This window comes from Zea mays, chromosome 10 (genome assembly GCF_902167145.1).
Source record: "Zea mays cultivar B73 chromosome 10, Zm-B73-REFERENCE-NAM-5.0, whole genome shotgun sequence".
NCBI classification, from domain to species: domain Eukaryota; kingdom Viridiplantae; phylum Streptophyta; class Magnoliopsida; order Poales; family Poaceae; genus Zea; species Zea mays.
Window position 1 is genome coordinate 1,317,224 of NC_050105.1, and position 15,958 is coordinate 1,333,181.

Here is a 15,958-nt window from a genome sequence, read left to right on the forward strand (position 1 = left end):
CATTGCACATAACTTCAATCGTGTCTAACCATTCTTGGCAAGGTACTTTGAAGTGTTTCTTGAATTTATAATAATAGGGCAACCGAACAAGTTCCTTCTTTTTCTTTTCCCCTTTGAGCTTCAGCATGTCCCATTCTTTCAAAGTTGGGAACACTCTAAAAGCTAAGAATTCTTGCACCAGATCCCTAGTACCAATGTGCTCTACAATAACTCGAAATTCGCTCAGTACAATTTGGCTTGGACTCTCCGGTTTCATGTCGCACCGGGGCCTAGTCTCTCCGAAGATTAATTCTAACGGGCTTTGAACCAACTTCTCCTTCTCATCAACTTTGACATAAAACCATTCAGTCTTCCAGCCAGCTGACCACTTGGTACGATAGCTGATAACTAGAGACTTCGCATCTTTGCGATAAGCAAAATTGTAGCAGTCGAAGTTTTCATGCAGCCCATCTTCTCTAGCTTTTGTTTGATAATGAAGCTCATGTACTCGGCAGAAGCCTTCGGCAAACGGTTCTACCCCCTGGCTTCGGAGGGCCCATATGTAGACGCTAAGCCTAACGATGGCGTTAGGAGTTAGCTGATGAAGATAAATCCCAAACTTCTTCAAAACATCAGCAATCATCTCATTCAAAGGAAATCTTAATCCTGCTTTGAAGAAGCTTTTAAAGACTACCACCTCATCCTTTTCCGGCTTCGGAATAATTTCCTCTCCGCCAAAGCGAATTAGCTCCTTTTTGGCCTCACTAAAATAGCCTAACTTCATCAACTTAGGCATATCATCTTCGGTAACGGTGGACCTCCCAAACTCCAGGTGGTTGGGTTTAGATGGCACGGCACTATAATCATCTTCAGATTCATCTTCCTCAGCACCAACCTGCTTAGCCTCAGTGGCAGGAGCACCTTCGTTAGAAACATCTTTCGACAGTACTAGCCCCGACTGTTTCATCACTTTAGAAATCGGAGCGGTCTCAGCAGTTTCAGCTTCTTCTCCGTCATGTGTAACCCTAGCAGTGGAACGTACCCTTGCCATTTGATGATGAATTCCTCACAATTTTTGATGAAATTGTTGACTTTTTTAATTTTCCCCGAAGCTCTTCCTCTTGTGACAAAGCAAAGTCAACAGCGGTGCTTCTGTTGAGTGCAATGAACAAGCTTCGGCTATGGTCAAATTTTTGGCAGCAAAATAGGGCAATAGCAATGAATGCTGTGGTAACTTCACACCTACCCATCTGTTTATATAGTGTCGCAGGTGGGGAGGTGAATCGTCAATTCTTCCGCACCGGACGAACAGTCGCCCGCACTCACTGAGTGGTGGGCCACAGAACCCGAGAAGGTGAATCGCCAGGACGCGTTTACCCGTTTCATGGTGGGACCATCTCGCGCTCGAAATTTTGTGGTTGTTTCTCGACAACGAGCTCAGGGAAGGTGTTTTTCGGATCTTCGGCTCTCCGAAGCCTAGGAGACTTTTTCACGGATCAAGCTCGTTACGAAAAATGATCTAGCACCGCGAAGGGGCTACTGTTGGGGGTATGCATCGTCGCCGAAGGTCCTGTAAGAAGAAACACCTTCGGCAGATCCTCTCAAAAGCAGTGCCGAAGCTACCACCCATAAAGCTACGACATAGTGACATGTCTCAAGATGAAGGAGTGAACCGACTTAAAGATGAAATGACCAATCGACCCATGATAGCTTGTATTATGATTGTAAGCATTTGTAAAGGGCATGAATGTAATTTCTCACAGGCTGCGTCCTGTGCCTATAAATAGATGAACAGTACCCCCGTACTATTCATGCAATCTTGTAATCACTTGCACGCGACACTCGGATTATTGCCTTCTGTCAAGATGAAGCATTTGAGAACAAGTTCCCAACACCCATAATAGTGTTCCACAACATTCTTTTTAAAAGAAACTACTTTTAGTTTTTCTAAGCAGGGCTAAGCCTCATTAGTTCTCTTTATAAAATAGGTATCAAGGAAGATAATCAAATTCCAAGGAATGGCAATGCATCAACTGTTTCATCACTCAACTCCTATCACCTAATGCAGCATATAAGTGATAAAAGTTTTAAAACAACAAGGAGGTGGCAAATGCACCGGGGCTTGCCTGGAATAAACACTATGTTAGTGTTGTTAAATGACGACCACTTGGTGAACATCTTCCATCCTGGTACTTGGTCTGGTCATTCCTCTAGGGACTGGTTCGTCGATATCATCTTGTGGTCCAGTCTGGCCCATGCCCTTTATAACGCATAATCATCTAGCGTACCTATTTGATATGCAAGATGCGCATGAATGATTATAAAGATGAATAATATAAGGCTAAACAAGGACGCACGGTAATAAATTAAACTCCTAATGTAATGACATTAAAACATTCACAACTAAACACTAGATATCGATATATCACTAACATAACAACCACACTTCAACTTATTCGGGCTAACTCAAACATTATAAAACAATAAGCTTATACACACGTTCTATCATCTTCCTAACCAAAGCGTAACATCAAATACTAGGAATCACCATTACCAAACATAAGTTATTACCAAGAAGCATAGAATTCTACCATACCATAATTTAAAATCTAAGGACCCAAACTTAGAACGATGAATAGAAGCATTTCAACATGCTTCAACATTTGCACGCCAGGTTATTATGCATAGCATGCCATCAAATGGAACATCACAATGTTCTTAATCATAAGACATTTACATTACCTTTATAAACACAATATTACTGAATCAACTTTTTAATGCTAGGTAAACATGTCTACTAAAACTCCTTTGTATTACTAAGGTCACCATACTCACAGCAAAGAAACTTCAAGCAATCATCTTAATCCTTGCTGATTTTGGACAGCAGTACAGCAGTCAGTTGTTTTATTCATAACTCACACGATATCATCCAAAAATAGTAAACCAAGACTTTTTGGAAAGCTTATAAAGTCCTCTATAACTTTTATATTATCATCGCAACATGATTCGACCTTTAGAAATGTCAAACAGAACAAAACATAAATTCTGCCCAGATTTGGACAGAATTAGACTACTTACTTCAAAAACCCATAGCTGGAGTTTCAGGCATCCAAATAAGGTGATACTAGACTTTTTAGAAATCCAATAGAATAGTCTACAATGCATTTATAAATGTCCCAGGTTAATTCAATATATATCAAGGTCGGAAAACATGAGAAAGGCTCCGCTGTCCAAATTGGGACAGATTCAGAGATCCTAACTCAAACAGCTGTAACTAAATTTATAGATCACCAAAAAGTGTGATCCAAAATTTTTTGGAAATCTTAAGAAAAGTACTACAATTCTTCTATAATTACTAAGGGCTGATTCTCAGTTTAGCTTAGCCAAACAGTTCAATTTTCGAAACCTGTACAAAATTTGGACATATTCTGAAACTGGACTTGGAAAAATCATAACTTCTAAACTACTAGACCTATGACCATCAAATGTTTACACAAGCAAGATAAAGAAATGGCCTACAACCATCCTATATAAGATTTCTACAGAAAACGTAATTTTGTTCCTCAAACAAATGGCGCGGCAAAAACAGTACATGCAGCCCAAAACAGCAACTAGTCTATTTTAGTTTATACATAGCTTCTACACATTATTTGACTCGTTCTCTAAATCATCTTACTAGATTAACTTGCTTGACGCATAATTAAATATCACAGGCATGCCATGGATTAATGAGGGTCGACGTTCCATGGACTTCACTCCACACTACAAACAATCAACTATATTATCTAATCTTTCTTAATTATCTAGTATTTATTTTACTAAAGAACAGGTGATGAATAGACTTAAACTGGTTATCTAACTATTCATACCCAAACTGAATTAAGTTTTACTGTGAGAAACTCTAAGATTTAGTAGTACAATGCTCTACTTGGAAATTGTGATCTATGGACTTCATACAAATAAACAGACATTCATTATAGGTATAAACACAACCACCATGTAGACACGATTGTATTCACCATGATTTCCTCACCTAACTTTCTTCTCCACTAACACCAATCGATACACATAGACATGACATCGACCAAATCACTGCGAGTGACTCGTGCGTTTCAATAAGTATTATACCTATGACCATGACACACAAATGCTACTGTCAAGAGGACCGACATAATTAAAACATCCAACTAATCTATCCATTCAACCAAGAGAAATAGTGAACCAGCTCACCAATACAAAACGCGACTCAAATCTACAATATCAACGACGAAACCCAATTCGAACATTTCGTCGAACACCTGGCGGGCGTCAAATTGAATTGTGCTTCTTCTCCACCAAATCCTAGGATTTCCCCTTCACATCTCACACATAAGCACACACGTACTCACAATCAACCACAGACCACATGTATCAATTAAAGAGATAAGTAACACAAGACAAAAGGGACCTCACCGATAAATATGAACTGCACAAGTCGACAACGAGGCATCCATGGAGGGAGGTGTTGCTCAGGGAATGACGAACTCTACTAGCACTTGGGGTTAGCTCGCCATGTGCTAACAGCAAGGGGATAGGGGAGAGTGGCGAGTAGAGAGGCTGGACTGGCTTGAGATGAGGGCGCCGAATGGGCGAGGACGAGCGATAGAAAAGGAAGCTCGACGAGCTCAACCACTAGGGGCACAGTCAGGTAGGGAGCTCGGCGTTGGGGATAGGGCGCCAAGGGAGATGGCAGAGCGAGCTGAAGCAAGATGCAGGGACGCGCCATGGGAGAGCGGCAGTAGGGAGATGGGCGGATCGGCGCAGTGGAGCAGGCAACCCGAGGCGCGGCAGCCATGGCGCCAGAAACGTCGGGCAGGGAGAAGACACCGACTTGCAGAGCACCGATGGGGAGAGGGCGACGTCGGGGAAGGAGATGAGGGCAGAGGACGTCGGCTCCAAGGGCGCTGGGGAGGGGCTCGGCCGGTTGCAAGACATGAGCTAGAGACGAGCACCATGTATCGGCCAGGGTGAGGAGCTCGGCTGATGCACCACGGAATCAACAGAGAAGAAGCGATTTGGGGATAAGGCTGAGAGAGGAGGCGGCGTCGCGGTATAGAAGGAAACAGCAGGAGAACATACGAAAGAGATAAGAGATCAGAGAACAGCGGTGAAATACTTCCAGAGAAAACACGTGACGTAGAAGATACAAGTTAGCTTTTCCCTCTCCATATTTTTATCAAATTAGTATAGACATATATCTAACTTAGGCCCAGGTTTTGGGCGAGAAACAATTGGAACGAACTGGAACGATGTCAACAACGCTATTTTAAACTGCGTTTGATTCTATATGAAATCAAATAATTTCATATGTGGGTTGAACGCCTGATTCCACGGCTATAGACAATTTACTGGAGAAACAGATCTCATTTATAAATCCTCGGACTTGACGTTTTGATTAACGAGAGGGGACTAAATTATTTTACACCTAAAAACTTGTGTCATCGAGTTCTATTTAATTTAGTCGAGCCTAGACGATTTCACCGCTATCCGAACATCAATCTAGAAAACAGCTCAATTTATAACTCTATGCCTGATTTTTCTTGGACACGGATTGTGATCAAATTTATAAAATCGAATTCTCATATTCGCGTACTAGATCGATCCAAATAGCATAGGTTCAACATCTTGAAAGATTTCTAAAATCCAAACATCTCTAAAATTTTTGGACGGCTTAGATAGATAGAGATAGATACGATATCAAAATAACGATAACAAAGATGAGTAAAATTTAGTGTCCATTTTATTTTCACTGATATCCCGTGCTTAAGTCCATATTCGATGTCGAACAGGAAATAAACACCTGGGGTGTTACAATTGCCATCGTCGCCTCCACCGCAGCTGTCGTCGTCGCTGCCTTCGCCGCCATCACCTCCACCGCTGTCGTCGCCGCTACCGTCGCCCTCATCATCACTATCATCATTGCTCCGCTCCTCAGACGAGCCGGAGGAGTTCTCTTCATCCGAGGAGACCTCCGACTCATCCGATCCTTCGAGCCCGGCGCGCTCGATGGCACGGATGTAGGTCCAGACTGCAGCAGACAACCCCTGGGAGTCGTCCGAATCATCGGACAACGCCGGGGGAGAAGCGGGAGACGGCGATCCCTCAGACCCAGAGGAAACTTCCTCCGAGTAATCTGAATCGCCGAAGTCCTCCGAGGGAGGACTTGGGGCATGTTTCCACTTATCGCCAGCACGACGAGGCGAGCCTCGACCTCTCCTGCCTTTGCCCATGATTGGTTGGAGAAGAAGAGAAAGGGAGAAAAAGACACAGATGATCGAAGGATGAGTGAAGAGAACAGCGGTGCAAGCAGGCTATTTATAGAGGCCGGGGGTGACCGTCCACTTCCTACCACGCTCGCCGAATAGTCGCAAGTATTCAATAAGCAATTCAAGCTGCCTGAAAATGAGTCAGGCAACAGACGCCGCTTCGCGTAACACGACACCGTTTGGACCAAGGTCAACTGCTCGGGCGATATGATTACACCCCACGGTCACATCAAGTTACTACTCCACGACCGTGTGCTAAACGCTCTGCGTACCAAGACACCCCTTGGGCACACCCATTGGGTGTGTAGCCAGGAATTTTCAAAAGATTTTCTAAAGAAGTCATATCCATACAGTATACGCAATGAATGTATTGATACAAAAGGAGGAGATCGGCTGAGATGGGAGGAAATCCAAATATATCTACTGAACCGCAAGTCTAATCAGCAGAGGCATTGAACACAAAGCGAGGTGATATCCAGTCGAGAGCCATCTGCCAGACGTCCAATCTGTCACCGATCAAATAAATTTCAGACCTAACAAGGTGTGGACAGATAGCATTGTTTGAATTCGCAAGAACATGGGATGAAGACAAAATACTGATTTCTAAAGCATAAGATGACGACTTAATGTTGATTTCTAAAGCACAAAATGAAGACCTTTGAGTGGATTATTTTCAAAAATCTACTCAAAGCCCGGGGGCTACAACACCCAATATATTTTTAGTCTCAAGGGCGACAAAAGGCTAATTTCTAAAGCATAAGACGAAGACAGAATGCTGGTTTCTAGAGCATAAAATGATGACAGAATGCTGATCTCTAAAGCACAAGATGAAGGCCTTTGAGTGGATTATTTTCAAAAATCTACTCAAAGCTCGGGGGCTAAAGGTGCACCCAATAGATTTCTAGCCCCAAAAGCGACAAAATACTGGTTTCTAAAGCATAAGATGAAGACAGAATGCTGGTTTCTAAAACACAAGATATAGACCTTTAAGTGGATTATTTTCAAAAAATCCACTCAAAGCTCGAGGGCTACACCCATTGGGTGCTTAATCCTAGAAGACGAATTGCTGATTTCTAAAGCATAATATGATGGCAAGATGCTGATCTCTAAAGCATAAAATGAAGACCTTTGAGAGGACTGCTCTTAATGAGTCACTCAAAGTTTATGAGCTACACCCAATGACACAGCAAACCTACGAGCCGGACCTAGAATCTTTGGGCTGATTATTTCAAAATCAACTCAAAGATGGGGGCTTGTGGGGGACAGATATCCCCTGGGTCCACTAGAAGGCAAGAAGGCCTCGCGAGAGGCCTTGGGCCTGTTATCTCGCAAGGCCATCTCTTCGTGGGCTAGGGGAGGACTACTGGCGGAATGGGCCAACGTGGGAAAGAAGCAGAGTCAGGCCCAAGCAACTCGTCAGACTCGAGCGCTATCCGTAGCGTCCGCCCGACTTTCCCGCGCGCAGCGTCCTTGATTATCGGAACACATTAAAGATAAGTCAGCGAGATTACGGGAAGATAAGTTCAGTTGGTTCACTATTATTTAGGTGTACATCATCATCACATACGCATGAAGTGCCCCACGGTCAAGTATATAAGGCCTAGGGGGTACCCCATCATTTCCATCAACCGTCTACTCAACTCATTAGCCTTTCTCCATACCGGAGACTTCTCTTGTAACCTACCACATAAAGATCCACACCAGGAAGTAGGGTATTACGCATCTCCAAGCGGCCCGAACCTGTAGAAAATTGCATGTCGTCTCTTGTGCATCTCGCACGAACCATTGAGTTACAGTCAACAACACCGTCCTACCAAAAAGCATCGCGAGGAGTAACCCTGGGTGTACGGTCGGACTTCAAACACCGAGACTAGCCTAGGGCCAGGACCTAGTCCCTTCGACATGGAGGGCCCCTAGCTTACCTAAAGCCAAGAGAGGCCCTATAAGGCATGGCCCTAGGGACACATGGTTGACGGACCCTCATTGAGTTTCTCTCTACTAGTGAGACCTTAGAAGACATATTGTCAAAATTCAGAGGTATGGTCTTCTCTAGACACTAACAATTGAATTTTTTTACTATTAAAATATGGGATCCTCAATTGACTGTGATCCTCACATATATATAGAAGGACAGTCTCACCCCAATAGAGAACAGCTGCAAAAGTTATTCTCCAAGTTTTTCACATAAAAAATAGAACCACAATCAAATTGTAAACCCAATCGTTTCGAATAGGCGGGCAAACCGGTATGGCCACTTCTCAACAATTAAGTCATAAATCATGTATTTTAGGAAATAAATTATATTATTGAAAGGGACATGTGCCCTTGGGCAATTTCTATAAGTATTTTGGTGATTAAATGCCCAACAGATATTGGTTTTAAGGTGATGTGTACTAAGTGTTAAAGAGATGCAAATCAAGAATCAAGGTATGACTCTAGATTTAGTGAATTGTTTTTGGTACTAACATATTCCTCTAAGAGCTAGTAACCATATCAAAGCAAATGAGATTGAATTGGAGAAGTTTGGCTAAGTCTAGCCAGACTTGCACCAGCCTGTGGTGCACCGGACTGTCCGGTGTGCACCGGACACTTAGGCTGGCGCAGCGATGAACTCGTTGCTCTCGGGAATCGCCAAGGATGTCGTGGCTAAAATTCACTGAACTATCCGGTGGTGCACCGGACTGTCCGGTGAGCCAACAGCGCCCGCGCCAACGGTCAGCAACGCGATCAGCGGGCGACGCGTGGCTAGAGCCAACGGTCACTAGGCCGCACCGGGCTGTCCGGTGTGCCAAGGGGGCCGAGGGCTCAACGGTCGGCTTCGCCAGAGAAGGAAAGAAATCGGGCATTGTTCATGTCCAGTGCTGCACCGGACTGTCCGGTGCGCCAACCGACATAAGGCTAGAATTGCCTACCAAATGGAGATCCAATGGCTCCTAGCTGCCTTGGGGCTATAAAAGAGACCTCTAGGCGCATGGAGCACAAAACCAAGCCTCCATTGAACATCCTAAGACGCCTAGACTCTGCAAACACGCATCCGGATACTTGTGATTAAGATTTGAGCACTTGTTGAGTTGTAGACTCGCTGCGCTGTGTTTTGTGTGCTCACGTCTTGACTTGTGTGCGTGTCATTGCTGCAACTCTAGCTCTTGTGTGTGTTTTTCTCTCCCTTACTCTTGTAGTTTTCATCGTGATCAATTTTGTAAGGGTGAGAGACTCCAACTTGTGGAGAATCCTCACAAGGGAAACATCAACTATAAGGAAGAAAATCGTCGTATTCAAGTGGATCATTGGATCGCTTGAAAGGGGTTGAGTGCAACCCTCGTCTATTGGGACGCCACAACGTGGAAGTAGGCAAGTGTTCTACTTGGCCGAACCACGGGATAAAAATCGTTGTGTCTCTTGTTGATTTCTTATGCGATCTTCTATTCACTTGATAATTGCTCTAAGATTAATACTCACTTTGTGAAGAGCAATTAAGTGAAGAAGTCACCTCTCTCTCTTGTCATAACACCTTGGTTTGATTTCACTAACATTTCATAAACCAAGTTTGTGGCATTTAAAATTGATTTTTACAAGATCACCTATTCACCCCCCCCCTCTAGGTGCTCTCAATTATTAAGAAAGAAAAGGTTGAGGATGATATAGAAGGCAAGGATAGAGCACTAACCTGGGGTGTAGTATATTTAGGTCACTTTTATGGTGTGAGATAAAGATTTCTAAAATAATGCATTGTTAGAACTGTTTTTTGAGTTGAGCCCTATATTTCAAGATAGGACACTGATTTAAGGCACCATTGGAAATACTCTTATCCCAATTGAGAATAACTGCAAAATTCATTCTCCAAGTTTTTCACATCAAAAATAAGAACCAAAATCAAACCAAATTGTAAACCCAATTGGTTCAAATAGGCAGGCAAACTGGTATGGCCACTTCCCAACTAGTGTGGCCTCTTTTCATGGACTCAGTGCAATGTTGACAGAGGTAAGCATCGGCAACTTCACCCATATGGTTATCCAAGACATTGGTTTGCCCTGTAGACTGCACAATTCGCAGTGTGGATGGTACAACCGGGGCATCGCCATCTCTTACTCTTTTTTCTGCCTCTTTTTGTTTGGTTCTTTGAATTATATTATTTCATTTATCTTTTCAACACATTTTCATCTCAAGAACTTGACGATTTCTAGACCATCTTATTGTTGGCACATTTTGCATATCTAGTCACGTTGGTTACTCTTTATGTTTATCCGTAGCTCACAAAATGAGGGATACTCCTTGGGAGGGAGTTCATACATCCTTGCATTCTTCTTTCAATGCTTGAATATAATATAGAGTTCTTAGAAAATAACTTAAAATAGAGGTGTGATGTTTTTATTTAAGAAAAGATTCTTACTTTTTTTTGAAATTCTTACTTTTTTTGAAATCTTGTACTGGTCTAGGTGAAGTAGATAGTAGGCCTGGGTCATCTGAAAAAACCGTAGGTGATTTGGGTGATTGAAAATCTGAGTATTAGAAATTACTATCTAATTTTGGTCCCAGAAAATATTGCCTCAAATTTTAGGTATTCAATAATATGGGTTCGGTTTTTACCTGTTGTAACTTAAACTGAAAAGGTTAAGTATTTTGGAAGAATGCTAGTAGTACAAAGCAATAAACCAACCGTCATTCAATTAATATCATCTCTTCACATTAATTAACTATCTAAATTAAATTTGGATTTTTACAATTACTATGTAAAATCATGATCAGGTATTTCAAATTCGGGTGCTTCGGTCCATTAATTCTGCTTCAGAGATTGGCTATCTGATATTTTTTACCCACTCCTACAAGCAACTCTAGTTTATTTTTTAAAATTTTATTTTAATGAAAAATAATTGCCATAATATACTATTGTTGAAATAATGAGACCTAAATTTCATTTGTCGAGACAAGTATGCATTTATGATTGTTATGAATAGTGGTATAATGCTTTGTGTAGGGGCTGCATTTGTATGCATGACTGCATTTGTATGCGTGAGATTGACGAAAGTTTCATTATCTATTTGCTTTTGCATATTTAATAATATGATGTTTTCATGTGCAGGTTCACACACATGTGCGAGTGTGTTATACATGGTAATGCATAATATTTTAAGATAAGGAAGTTAGTGCAGAGAAAACAGAGTTCGAACATGCGACTTTTGGTATGACAGACACACCAACGCTCTAACCAACTGAGCTACTTTCCCCTTTTGTAACTACTGTCGATTCAACGGCGACCTAATGATCTCCTTTGTAACTATACCAAAACCAAAGTAGTTGTACAAGACAATACTCTTCGCCTTTAGTACTTTGTTTCCTTTTGACTACAAAGAAATGTCTTTGCTCACATAGATTCGGTTTTCCATGCTCTATCGGCTATCAATTATTTGGCGCTACAAATCGTGACCATTGTGAACACCAGATCGACCTTTCAAATGATGGTCGTCGTGTCGTTGAGCCTTAAATACTTGACATATATCTTTTGCAATTCTCATGTATATGGACATAGCCTAATTGCAACAGTCAGTTTCAGTTTACTCTAAAATCTCAAGAAGATTCATTTGGCGAATGAAATATGATTTGTTAGGGGAGGGCCGTTGAAAGTAAGTAGTATACACTAGACAGAGGCCAAAACTTCAGTTAAATAAATAATGTGGTAGCCGGTAGGTATGGTTGTGAGAAAAGCATGATAAACACATAAATGTTGTGATACAAACCGAACTAACGAAGGCAACAAAATAATGAATAATAAAATTTGGTCCTAAGACCAACAGGTAAGATTCATGCTTTCAAGCACTATCCTTCAAATAAAAAAGCATATACTTTTTTCTCTCTGAGTTGGGACTTTTAAAAAAAACAAAGTGAATATATATATATATATATATATATATATATATATATATATATATATATATGAAGGGGATATTGGGAGCCCAAGTCTCCATTAGTTACAGAAAGCCCCCAATCATCTCGAGACTCCACCGACAACCAGGTACATGTTGTTTGGTGAGTCCCACCATGCACCAGGTCAAACATTCCCACGTACGCGCGTCAGTCAAACCCCCTGGTCTAACCCCCCCCCCCCCCCCCCCCCCCCGCGCGCGTGGTATGCACGCCATAATTATGGTTCTGTTTTTTTTGCACAAATGACGTAAACAGATCACATAAACAGTGTAAATAGTTCATAGAGATAGCATAAAACCCCCACCCAGCCGTTGGATTATGTCCACACGCGCAGGCACATGTATGCAGATCCTATTTTTATGGTAGATCCAATAATTATGGCAGATCGTGTGAGTTTCCATTGCATGGGCGCAAATTTTGGATGACATTTTCATTTTCACTGCATGCGCGCAAAAAATGAATGACTTTATAAATATAGGATCGCTCCAACAGCCATGCAACTAGGCTCGTTTTATCCAGTTTATGATATATATGGATATTAATTATGCTACACAGTGTAGATATTTAAGCAGTTTAGTACACTGCATAAAAATTTGTTTCCTGTTGCATGCGCACAAATTTAGAATGACAGGAATTTGTGATGAAAGGAAATGGGTTGGCATGAATGAAATAAAAAATCTTATTTAAATGTTTTATTTCCTCCATAAATATAGTATCGCTCCAACAGTCTTGCAACTAGGCTCGTTAGAACCAGTGTATGATATATACTTGTCGGTGTTTTGCCCCGAGAATCCTACTGACTAGTGAATTAGTGTTGTATGCCCAGGCCCAGACGGGTGATGCACGGAGACAGAAGCCTTTATCCTGGTTCGGGCAAGAGAAGTCCCTACTTTCAGCAGAGGGAGATGAGACTTATATTACTTGCACCTAAGTGCTTATAGTAGTGGATACAAGCTAGTCTGGAGAGGGAGAAGTTCCCAAGTCCCTGGTGATTGAGGCAAGTGCCAATATCAGCTGTGGAGGTGAAAAACCGTGAAGTGTTCTCCTCTTCCCGAATGAAGCCCTGGGGCTCCTCTATTTACAGCCCCAAGGAGGGCTTCCAAAGGCGCCATGGTTTGTCACGTATGGGAGCGAAGATGTGTTCGAGCCCCTGTAGCCGGTATGGTCTTTGTACTTGTTGTTGACTTGAGTCGGGAGGATGATGTCTAATCCCTGTATTTGCATGTTTGACTAAGCAAAGGGTTGAGGCCAGGGTCTAGGGCTCGGTCGCATACCCGAGCTTGTCTGGTGAACGTGTTGTCCTAGTCATAGTGGTTGAAACAGTGATAAGAATGGCAAAAAGCTCTTGGCAGTCCGTAAAGTATCCTGACGTCAGCTCTGTACTTCTGGTGACGTCGAGTGTCCTTTTGTCGATGCTATCAAGGTTGAAGCCACGCTCGGGTGAGATGGAAGTCCTCCCGAGGCCATGGTCGAGCCTGCTCTAGGGCATGTAGTCGTGTAGGGAACAGTTGAAGGAGTGGCCTCATTCGGGATTCGCAGGGAGTTGTTGCTGGGGCAGTTGGCTGAGGCCGATCTCGGGCGATCCAGAGTTTTCTACGAGGCTGACACTGACTTTAGGCGAGGCGGAGTTCCCTCCCGAGGGAGAGACCGTGTTCTGTCGTATGCACATCCCGTCTGGAGTTGCTTGAGTACAACAGACGACGTGTTCTTGCATCGATGCATGGCATCACGCTCCACTCGTTCCCGCTCATGCTCATGGGTGTGGCGACGATCGCGGCATTGGGAATTGTGGCGCTCGCGGAGCGCCCTATCGTAAGGAGTCGCTCCCGTCTTGGATACCTGGTCCCAAGATACGGGGTGCGCTGGTCCCATTCTCCATCCTCATGATGACATCAAACGTTACGGTGTCTGTTTCGGCGTTGGCGTGCCTTGCGCTGTGGTGCTCCTCCCCCGGTACAGTGGACCCATCATTGGATATGGGCGTGTCATCCACTCTTCCTTGCATAAAGAGGATATCCGGGAAGAAAGAGCTCGGGGGCGCGTCCCGTGCTCCGGCAATCTCCCTTGCGGGTGGAGCGGCTGGTATAGCCGTCAGTCTTGTTCCTGCGGCCACGCTGGTACCAGGGCTGCCCACTCCTTTTCGCTGAGTGATCTGAGTTCACACCCAGGTGGGAGAGGTGGATAGAGGAATCCACCGTGACAAGAGCACATCCACGGTCGGTTGGGTCATAGGTGTTGCCATGGTCCTGGGCCTGGCCGACACGGGCGCAATCCAGCGCAGGGTGAAGGTTGCTTGAGGTCTTCGCACCTTGGAGTTCGTCGGGGTGGTTCTCGCTTAGGTCTGGTGGGACGAGCCTGCCTCCATGGTCAATGCCCTCGGAGAAGGCCTCTTCTCAGAAGGGTCCATGATGCAGTGCAGGACGCATTCTCGATCCGCGATGAAGGAGAGAGATCCAAAGCAGAAAACCTCCCTGCATTGAAGATGCTCGGAGTGTTCAAGATGATAGCCACAGAGTCATCAGGAATCAACGTCGCACCCCATACCTAGCGCGCCACGTGCTAGTGTTTATGACCCGACTGCACATCACAGGGTTCCCCACATGATGCTTTTGGGTAGGACGATGTCGTTGATTGCAACTCGATGGCACGTGCGGATGCACATCGGATCACACACAGAGGTTTATACAGGTTCGAGCTGCTAGAATGTGTAACACCTTACTTCTTGTTGGAGCTGAGTATTTGAGTATCACTGGTGTACAAAGGTTGCAGATAAGCCATGAGCGGAGGAGAGTGAGTTCTCCTATCGATCTAGTGGCGACGTGGTTGCTGTGAGAAAGCTAATGAGCTATGATGTGGTGACAAGCTAAGATGTGCTGTGAGTCGAGCTGAGAGATCAGAGATGAGATAGGTGTTCATAGGCATACCCCCTCAGCCTTATATAGATGACCAGAGAGTTATCCCTTTACAGGTCGTGATCACTCTCTAACCGAATCCTCCTTTTAATGTGGCACACCTTCCAGCTTATCCGGAATTCAGTTGCCCTTCATCCGAGTCGTCTTTGGGTATCTAGCACTTCTAGTACGCTCAACCTCCTTGCCCGAGGTAGCAGCACATGACTCGGTCGTCTGGTCTTTAGCTTCCCGAGTCGAGCGCTCAACCTCCCTGCCCGAGGCATCAACACATGACTCGGTTGTCCGGCTTGGTTGTCGCCCGAGGGCATGCATGGCTTTCTAGGCAAGTCATCGGGAGGCCCATCAAGCGGCCCATGGAGTGTTTCTGCGTTCTTGTCTGAGGTCAACCTTGGGCAAGTCGTGACTGCATCTCCCGCCCGAGGTTTGCCTCGAGCGAGTTGTGACTACTTCCCCTACCTAGAGATGGCTTCAGGCAAGTCGTGATTGCTTCTCCCGCCTGAGGTTGGTCTCGAGCGAGGCGAAACAATGTCTCATGTCCGAGTTTGGCCTTGGGCGAGATGAAACTATGTCTCTCGTTCGAGGTTTGGCCTTGGGCGAGACGGAATCACACCTCTCACCCAAAGCTACCCTCGAGCAAGACGGAACTGCATCTCCCGCCTAGAGCTGGCCTCAAGCGAGATGAAACTGCATCTCCCATCTGAGGTTGGCCTCGGGCGAGACAAAACTGCATCTCCCGACCGAGGTTGGCCTCGGGCGAGACAGAACAACGTTTATGTGTTCGTAAGGACCTGAGGGATATCTATCTCCCACAGTAAGTTAGAAATTGTAACTTACAATTGT

General features: G+C 44.1%; 1 pseudogene; it reads right to left on the minus strand.

Moving 5' to 3' along the window:
• Positions 1-4,643: 4,643 nt before the first annotated feature.
• LOC111590287 (uncharacterized) lies at positions 4,644-4,953 on the minus strand (annotated as a pseudogene).
• Positions 4,954-15,958: the final 11,005 nt, after the last annotated feature.